At 26.4% G+C, this 9598-nt stretch overlaps 1 long non-coding RNA gene across 2 annotated transcripts; it reads right to left on the reverse strand.

The window, feature by feature from the left end:
* Nucleotides 1-3895: 3895 nt before the first annotated feature.
* Nucleotides 3896-6300, reverse strand: LOC100855287 (uncharacterized). Of its 2 annotated transcripts, XR_784770.3 has the most exons (3): nucleotides 5976-6080; nucleotides 5140-5191; nucleotides 3896-4372 (listed from the first exon to the last, which is right to left on the reverse strand). It is a non-coding gene; the product is annotated as an uncharacterized LOC100855287 (long non-coding RNA). The 2 variants fall into 2 exon arrangements; XR_009465309.1 differs by having other exon boundaries at nucleotides 3896-5191; nucleotides 5976-6300.
* Nucleotides 6301-9598: the final 3298 nt, after the last annotated feature.

The following is a 9598-nucleotide window of genomic DNA, read 5'->3' on the forward strand; positions in this document are numbered from 1 at the left end:
AAAATATTAAATTACAATTATATTTTGCGCTATTTTATTGTGATATAAAGATAGATAAATTTATTTATTTATTTATTTGTTATTATTTGAAAAGGTTCTGTCATTTACTATTTAAATATTTGTGAAAATATATATAAATAGTTAAAAAAAAAAAAAACCCAAACATGTTAAGTGGTTCAACCCAACCCAAGCTTATCTAACCCGAATTTGATTCATGCAATCCGATTAGCCCTGTGAACCTGACTGGAGTCCAACTTGAGTTCAACCCAAGTTTGGAAAGATGAGGTTATGTTGAGCTTTAGTTAAGTAATTTAGGTCAAAAATTAGGTCGAGTTGCATATGAATTACGTGTTTCTTACTTTGTATCAAGCTCAAGTTGGCTACAAAGCTAGCCAAACATGTATAAAACCCAAGATGGGTTGATGATCAATCTAAGTCCAGTTGATCCTCATTTTGGGATGGCAATTTCAAACCAACAGATTGTTGTTGGGTTGTTTAAGTTAAATTAGTAAATAATTTGGTTTCATTTATATATAATGTTACATTCATTATTACATTAATTGCGTATCAAATTAAAATTAATTGACTATGTCTGCATAAATCAATCCCGTCAAATAATGTGTTTATTGTTGTAAGTGAAGTGGTGAATGATCATAAGATTATTAAGTCCTAAATTAAAAGTGGTTTATAACATCCATTTACTCACCATATTTATGAGTATTAAATGGAAGTATATTTTTTGTATAAGGGACACCCCAAGCAAGAAAGTCTTTCTCAAACTTATCTTTCCGATTCTCTTAATTTATTCTTCATACATCTCTAAAAGAAGCTATATATGAAATGAAATTTTTTATTGGGTTCTCTCAACTCTCCTTTATGCAAGATTTCTAGTATGTTTATTTTTTTATTTTTTTATTTTTTATAACACGTTATCAACACGAATTGTTTTGAAGGTAATTATTTGATCTTAAACTTAGGGTTGTTAATATAGAATAAATTTTACATAAAATTATCTTATATATATATATATAGTCAAAAGCTATGAACAAATTATTTTGTTTGGTCATAGCTATAAGCTATGTACAAATACCATCACTGCTAGATGATATAGCTAGAAGCTAATAAAAATCAATATTAAAGTTAGAAATTATATAACAAATTATTTTGTTTGGGCATAGTCAAAAGTCATGTACAAATGTCATTTAATACCATTATTGCGAAATGCTATGTAAAAATTATTCTTATAATCAGAAACCGTGTAAAAATCATGCTTATAACCAACAACTATTTGCAAATTATAATTAGAAGTTGTTTGAACATTACTTTAAAATTTACTTATAGCTAGGAGCTATATGGAAATAACTTTATATTTTTCTCATAATCAGAAGGTATTTTAAGAAAATAAAATTCATATATGGTAAAGACTACACAAGAAAACAATTTCTTTCCCTCTTGTGAATGTAATATTATTTCTAGAAGTGAATACAAATCTTCCTTATTTTGTTTGCAAAACCTTGCAAACCAATTATCAAATGTATTCATCGATACAAAGAAAGTGATAAATCATATATCTTGACTACATATATTTCAACTTGGATTAACGTCCTTGTAAAACAATTAACAAATGAATTTAAGATATGTCTAAAGCGTAGTAGATTGATCGACACAAAGGATATAATTCCCTATAAGAAGAGAACACAGAGAAAATTGAACACTCTCGAAGAGGTCATAAAAATAATTGATAAATTTAAAATTGATGAACCTATAACTTTTGAAAAGGCATATATTGAGCAAGAAGCCCTTAAATAGACATGTACACTTAAAAATTATGAGATCTCAATGGAAATGATACAACAAAACGAATGAGAGACACATGAGTAAAAACAACTTCTTTATTCAAAAGAAAATTAATTATAGATCTTAAGGTTTAAGTTGATTATGAAATTTTAATGTTTAAAATAGTAATTTTAGAAAGTAATCAAAAGGATTAACATTGAGAATTCAATCAACTAAATGAAAACCTACTTAAATGGTGTTTTTTTATACTTAAATCTAAATAGAACTTAATTTAACTTAATTTCAAATACAACTTATTAGTATTAAGTATTATTATTATTATTATTTTGCTAAGTATTAATAAGGTAAGGTTTGTACTGAGATTGTATTTTGATTGTTTTAAAAAGTTATTTTTAACATTCAACAAAAAGTTATTTTGATTTTTTCTATACAATAAATTTTTTTAAAAATAAGTAATACATTAAAAAAAATGTTAAATACAAATTATTTAAAATTTGAAAGCAAATTACATTCAACATTAAGTTAAAAAAACAAATATCACCTCATCATGCAAATGAAATGAGGTTGTTAAGGATTGAAGTCTTGCCTTGGATCTATTGAAGGAGAGATTAAAATTTCTTACACATGATTTCTTCCTTGTATATAATATGCAAGTTCCTCATTAGGGTGTCTAGTTGGTTAGGACAAATGCTATAATGTTTGAAAGAAGAAGATCATGTATTGTAGGACCTTACAAGCAAGCCTTCCTCCTATGCATGTAAGTTTTTTTTCTTATTTCTCATCTATTAGATCTCTAATACTAGTTACTAAGATTGATTGGGTACCACATTAACTATTTTAATTCATTTTTCCCATAGAAAAATGAAGTATCATATTTGCTCAACATGATCGAACACCCTAAGGAGCAGTAGATCTAGTTAGAATTGACCATGGTCAACCTCTTCTCAAACACGATTTCTTCATTTATATTTTCAAATTGCATATTTTCATTATACAATTCACATACAAGGGCTTACATCGTGAATTTTATGTAAAACACAAAAACTTAGCTCATAAAAGCCTAAACTTGTACTTAAATTTAAAAAAACATGAAAAAATAACACAAGGTACTAATGACAAGTTGTGGGGAAAGTGGTAGCACAACATACAAGCCAAGTAAAACTAGCAATGTAAGACACCAATAACAAGTTGTTGGAGAAGTGGTAGCATGAGATACAAGCCAAACATGAATGCAACCACCATTGCTAAAAGCCCTGAATTAAGTGCTTATGGAGGAAATCCTTTCGAATTTACAATGTTATGAGAAGGTAAACACATCGTAGACAAAGACCAATAGGACAATGGTATCTATCATAATAAATGTTTTATGTTTTATAGGTTACTCTCTTTTTTTAGAATTGCTATGCCTTAGATTATTGTCCTCATTGCTATTATAAGCCCTAACAAGGTGAAAACTACAACGAAGCTTGTCATTGCTATGAGTGTGATTATCAAATAAAAACTCATTTTCTCCTTCACATTATGTGAGAGGTCTACTTGTCTTCTAATATAAAACACCTATCACTTTTAATCCTATCTTAATGACCTTTTGCCAACGAAGGTCCAAGACTAGCTTTGTTACTTCTTAATCTTCCTAGGATTGGACTTGAATTAAGACGAAGTCTTAGACAAGCAACAAAAGATAAAATAGTTCACCATCAAAATTAGTTGTTTTAGTTAATTAATAGCATGAGGAGCATGTTCTATGAAGACCAATGCTTAAGGATTATAATCTATTACCATAATGAAAGCTCAACTCTAGAAATAATATTTCATTATAACCACTTGATAAAAGTAACAACCACATAAAGACATAGTTAGGAATTTAAGCTGCACAACTTACCTTTATCACCATCAAAGTCTAGGATATAAAACCTAAAATTATACCCATAATAGTTCATATGTCATCTTGTCAATTTTATTAATTGACAATATGCATACTGTACTTTTAAAGCTCAAAACATTCATCCACTAAGAAATCTAAGAATAATAATAAATAAATAAAAACCTTTATAAATCAATGAAGAGTATTTGTCATTAGCATTGACTTACTCACACCTTTGAGAACATAATACCAACTCTTTCACTACACAATATGCAAAATGTTATTACATGTTTTTCACCACATGTACAACTTGGAAATATAATACAAACTCTTTCACTACATCAACAAATAACTAATAATGAATACCGGTTCTTTCATTACATTTACAACTGAGAAAGTGATATTAACTTTTTTATTAGATCTACAACAAACTAAGAATGTAATACTGACTCTTTTATTACTTTTACAACAAATTGAGAATGTAATACCAACTCTTTCACAATATTCATATGGTCATCGCTGCAATGTGAAGAGCTGTCTTGTTTTCATCTTTGGTCCCAAAATATATTATTTGCTTATCTGAGTTTTTAAAAAATGATCGCACGATTGTCATATTCCCAACATAAGCAGCACAATGAAGCGTAGACCATCCATTTTCATCCACTTCTTTCATTAGGGTTGCTTTTCACCCTAACATTTTCTTTATCATTACTGACGAAATAAAAAATAACAAAGAGAAAATGTTAGAAAATTAAGAAACAAGTTATATAGGTAAATCCTATCATTTTATCTAAATTTCACTCACATTTTATCATGCCTTTAGTAAAGGGACAATCACTACTTATGATTCCTAGTAAGTGAAATAATCATTAGAACTTGATATGATTTTGGGACTTTTGCCTAGAAATGGATGAAATTTATACTCATGCAAAATGCTCAAACAACTATTTTACAAATTCTCTATCATATCTTTGCAAGATCCATATTGAAAAGACATCCCCAAAAGTTTTTCAAATAATATTTGCCCATTTTATTGTGAGATTTCTAAATTTACATGTAAAAAACCCTTAACCCTCACTTAATCATTAGAAAGATAATATATTATTTAGAAAGTGTTTTATGTTTTTTAATAATAAAAAAAACAAAAGAGAACATATAAGTTTGAGATATGAACTAACTCACATGAGCAATTTAGCATTACTATTAAGGTGTTTTTCAAGAGTCAATCATGAGTTCCCTTGAACAAAGACAAAAGAACAAAAGAGTTTCAAATACTAGGATCAAGAAAGCTTCCAACAAATTTATGGTTTATTTGCTAAACAAGCATCTCAATTCAAATTTTTTTATTATTATTATTATTATTATTATTATTACTAATATTGAACAAAATGCTTTCCAAGTACAATTGTACAAATACATTAGATGAATTTATATTGTATTAGTCCCCTTAACACAATCAAAACATACGATCTACATACCTTTTTCCGACTCCCCTCATGCCATAGTACTTCTCGCTTGTAACAAGCAAACCTAAATTAAAAATTTAAAGAAAAAGAATGATAAATATTTAATCTTGATGCCTTAAAATATCACTTGATATTTTATCACAACAATGCTATCATTTGTCTTTAGAGATCAAAAACATGTTCTCATACATCAAACAAAATGTATTTGTTGAAAGTCCAATGAAAAAACCATTACAATTCATTAAGTAGATACCATAGAAACTAAATAATTTGAACCTAAAGAAAGTAAAAAATAACACAATCTAATCCTATTGGATTGGTTGCAAAGCAAAGTTAAGAAATTGAATGGAAATGATATTTTGAATATGAAACCATTCAAATAGAGATTAAAAAAAAAAAAAAAAAATTCTTCCATTCAAATAAGCTTCATGAAATCCAGGTGAATTACCATCAATTTTAATTTTAAAAACAATAATAAAAGTGAGAAAGATCAATGGATCTAGAAAGGAAGGCATATACACCCACTCTAAAAACATCCACATTTCATTTTTTTTAAATTTACATAAACTTTCACCCTTAAGTCCTCCTCTACGCTTTTCAAACACTTATTCAAGAGTTTCCAATGAACAAAACATATAAAAAATTGACATAAAATAGGTTTATATTCAATTTGTACACCATCTATTAACAAATCACCAACCCCATATGCAAATCAGTGTTTCCCAATTTCACATCACACAGATCCACAGATGCAGAATTTCGTTGTCTTAAAAACTTAGGTAAAGCCATGAAAAGTATTTATGAATCAAATCAGTACAAATAAAAAGCAAGAAGCGGAAAATACTGACCAAAAATCGAGGAGAATAGGAGAAGAAACAGAGCTGTGAAGAGAGAAGACGAGGACATGATGAGCAAGATCGACGGTGGCTTCTGAAGGAGAAACCCCAAATTTTAGGTTATATGGGCGGCTAGGTGTAATGAAATTACTCCTTTACCGATCCTGGCCGAAGGGACATGCGGGGTACTTTAGTCATTTCGAAATTCCCTTCACGGATGATTTAAAATGCAAGCCAAGTGCTTAAAAACGGAGCTTAAGGGCAAAATAGTTCTTTTCAAAAAAATAAAATAAAAATACATCCCTTCCCAAAATATTTAGTAATTTAGTCTTTGTGATCACATAAATGCTCATGTGACCTTTTTTTTTTAGTGTAAAAAATCATAATTGGTCACTGTTTATTGTAGTTTTAAATTTAAAATCTTAGTTATAAAAAATAAAAAAATAATAATAAAATAGAACTTGATGTCATACAAATACTATTTTAATAAATATTTTTAACACAAGTTTAAATTAGAATTTTTTTTTAAAAAAAAAACAAGTTGTTTTGATGAGAAACTCTTACAAAAACATCGATGGTTTTTTGGAAATTAACTTAATAACCTAATACGAGTCATTAACTTAATTTGAGTTATCAAATAAATTAAGTATGATTGGTAAAAGAAATTAATATTTTTAAGTTATTATGAACTTTAACTATTGAGCCAAGATAGTTAATTTATTTATTTTTTAAATCTCATTTACCCTATTGATGAGAGTATATTTTAGAATTATAATTCGATACTCATGACTTATATTTTATAATAAATATTTTATAGTTATTTTATATATTTATAAAAATTTAAATATAAATATTTTATAAAAATATTATTACTTAAAATAAATGAAAATAAATATAATTTAAAATCAATAAGAATAAATATTAATTAAAATTAATGAAGATAAATGCGTCAATTTTATGATTTAGAATAAATTTTAAGTTACTTTTATCAAATAACATTAATATTTAAAGTAAAAATAAGAAATAAATTTTAAGTTAACAACTTAAATAATTTAACTTAAATTATTAAATAATAAATATTAAGTTTTACCAAAACCCAGAATATATTTTATGTTGATGTTTTGAAAACATGAAATTTTGTGAAAATTTTTAAAGCTATATATATAAAGAGAGGGCAAAAATATTTTAAAGCTATATATTTTAAATTTATTACATAAATATCTAAAAGATAATGTTAGGACATTATGGTCGAGTTGAATCCAACCAAAACTTTGTTAAACTCATTTTTTTAATCATATAATTTAATTGAGCCCATTGATTTTATGATAATAAAAAAATATTTATTAATTTGTGATAATTTATTTTTAAACTTGTAATTGAAAGACATATAAATGATTATATATATATATATATATATATTCTCAATACTAAAATCTCTTACCAAAAATTCTTTAGCAAATATTATTTAATTTTATTACACTTTTAATATATTGAAGTTAGTTATTTAGTATTCATTTGGATATATTTTTTATTTTTTATTTTTAAAAATAGAAATTAATAATAAATTTTTATATAAAAAATAGAATTGTGATATTTCATATTCAAAAGATACAAACACAGCTTCTTTATTTAAAAGAAAATTAATTATAAATCTTAAAAGTAAAGTTGATTTTGAAATTTTGATGTTTAAAATAGAAATTTCAGCAAGTAATCAAAAGGATTAACATTGGGAATTCAATCAACTAAATGAAAACATACTTAAGAAGTGTTTGCTTATCAAAAAAAAAAAAAACATACTTAAAAAGTGTTTTTTTTCTACTTAAATCTAAGTCAAACTTAATTTAACTTAATTTAAAATATAACTTAATAGTATTAAGTATTTATTTATTATTTTATTTCTAATAAGCATTAAGTATTAATAGGTGAGAATCTCGTATTGAAATTGTGTTTTGGTTGTTTTAAAAATTATTTTTGGCATTCAATAAAAAATTATTTTACCCTTTTCTATTCAATAAAAAAAAATTTAAAAAGTAATAAAAAAAAATGAAAAACAATTAAAAGCAAACTGTATTCAATATTAAGTTTAAAAAAACAAACACTACCTTAAACTATGGGAAATTTATGTACACCAAGGGGCAAAAATTTGCTTTTTAGAAACTTTGCTTTTTACTTTTCAAATTCAGTGGATTTTGGGGAAAATAAATGACATTTCATACACTGTAATAGTAATGTTGAGATCCTTCCAAAAATACCCTCCTACACTTTGACATCTCTCCTAATTGGATCACTCACTTGGAAAAGTCACGTAAGTAAGGTCCAAGTCAGATACCCACTAAAGTTGATGACATGGATCATGTACATGTCACCATCCAACTAGACACTCCACAATGATTGATTTTTTTAAAAATATTTACCCTCAAATGTCTTCTTCTTTCTTCAACCAAACCCTAACACCAAAAACTCATGTTCTTTCTTCTTCGTTCACAGACACAACCTATCATAAGGCTAAACGATCCATAAAGAATCTGGTAGCTTCTCAATTTGAGATAACCCATCAACCCTAAATGAACCTCTAAACTTGATCCCTTATTTTGTTTCTCCTCCATTACCATAAGGAAGACGACATCATCATTTTCCCACCAAACATCAATCTGAAAACAAAAGTTCAAGTGTGAATCCCTTAACAAAGGCCAGGTAGACCAAAAACCCATTTCCTTCTTCTCATTTCAGCATCGACAAAGTCATTTTTCTCCTTGTTGTACTTCCTCTTTTGCTTTTAAATCGAAGAAGGAGAAAGAAAGCAATTGAGAGAATGAGATAATGAAGAATATAAATATTAAAGCAAGGGTTTTTTCCAGGTAATATATGTATTTTATTAAATTTTGTAATAACTATTTATTTTGATTTGTCATTGAGTCATTGAGATTTGAATAATGTCATAGTTATGTGATTTGTGCAATTTTGTGATTTAAACTTGATTACATTGCATATTTCTACATGTTGAATGTTCAGTAATATTGTATCTAAATTTATATTTTAATTTATTTAGGGTTTATTTGAAATGAAATATGGTTTAAAATTTGATAAATGATGAGAAAATGAGATGGTGGTAAGCTATATTGATTTTGTTTTATTTTTTGAATTGTTGTATTTGTCTTGTATGTGGTTGTTGGGAAGAATACAGAAAAGAGAACAAAAATATGACTATTGCATGAGAAAGGAATACATTTTTTAGGAATGTTCAAACAATTTGTTTTGTTTAATGTTGTTTATGTGGGATTCGAGATGTTTTGTTGTTTAATGTTGTTTTATGGGATTCCAAAAGGAGTAGGTTGAGTTATTTTTTATAGTTGTTAATTGGTGAATTTAATGCATGAGAAAAGAATTCATGTTTAGTCACGAGTAGATGAGTATAAATTTTAAAAATGATTGAGAATAAAGTTTGAATAAATTTCTTCATAAAAGTTTTGAATTTGTAATGAATGAAAGTTGAATTGAAGAAAAAAATAAAACAAATGTAGTAAAACAGACATGAATTTATGTGGGGATTAGGGAAAATAGTAATGGAACCTTATGTGCAAATTTGATGGCCACATCCACAAATATGAAATTTGTTTTGTTTATATGTGTGTAAT

This window comes from Vitis vinifera, chromosome 19 (genome assembly GCF_030704535.1).
Source record: "Vitis vinifera cultivar Pinot Noir 40024 chromosome 19, ASM3070453v1".
Lineage (NCBI taxonomy): Eukaryota > Viridiplantae > Streptophyta > Magnoliopsida > Vitales > Vitaceae > Vitis > Vitis vinifera.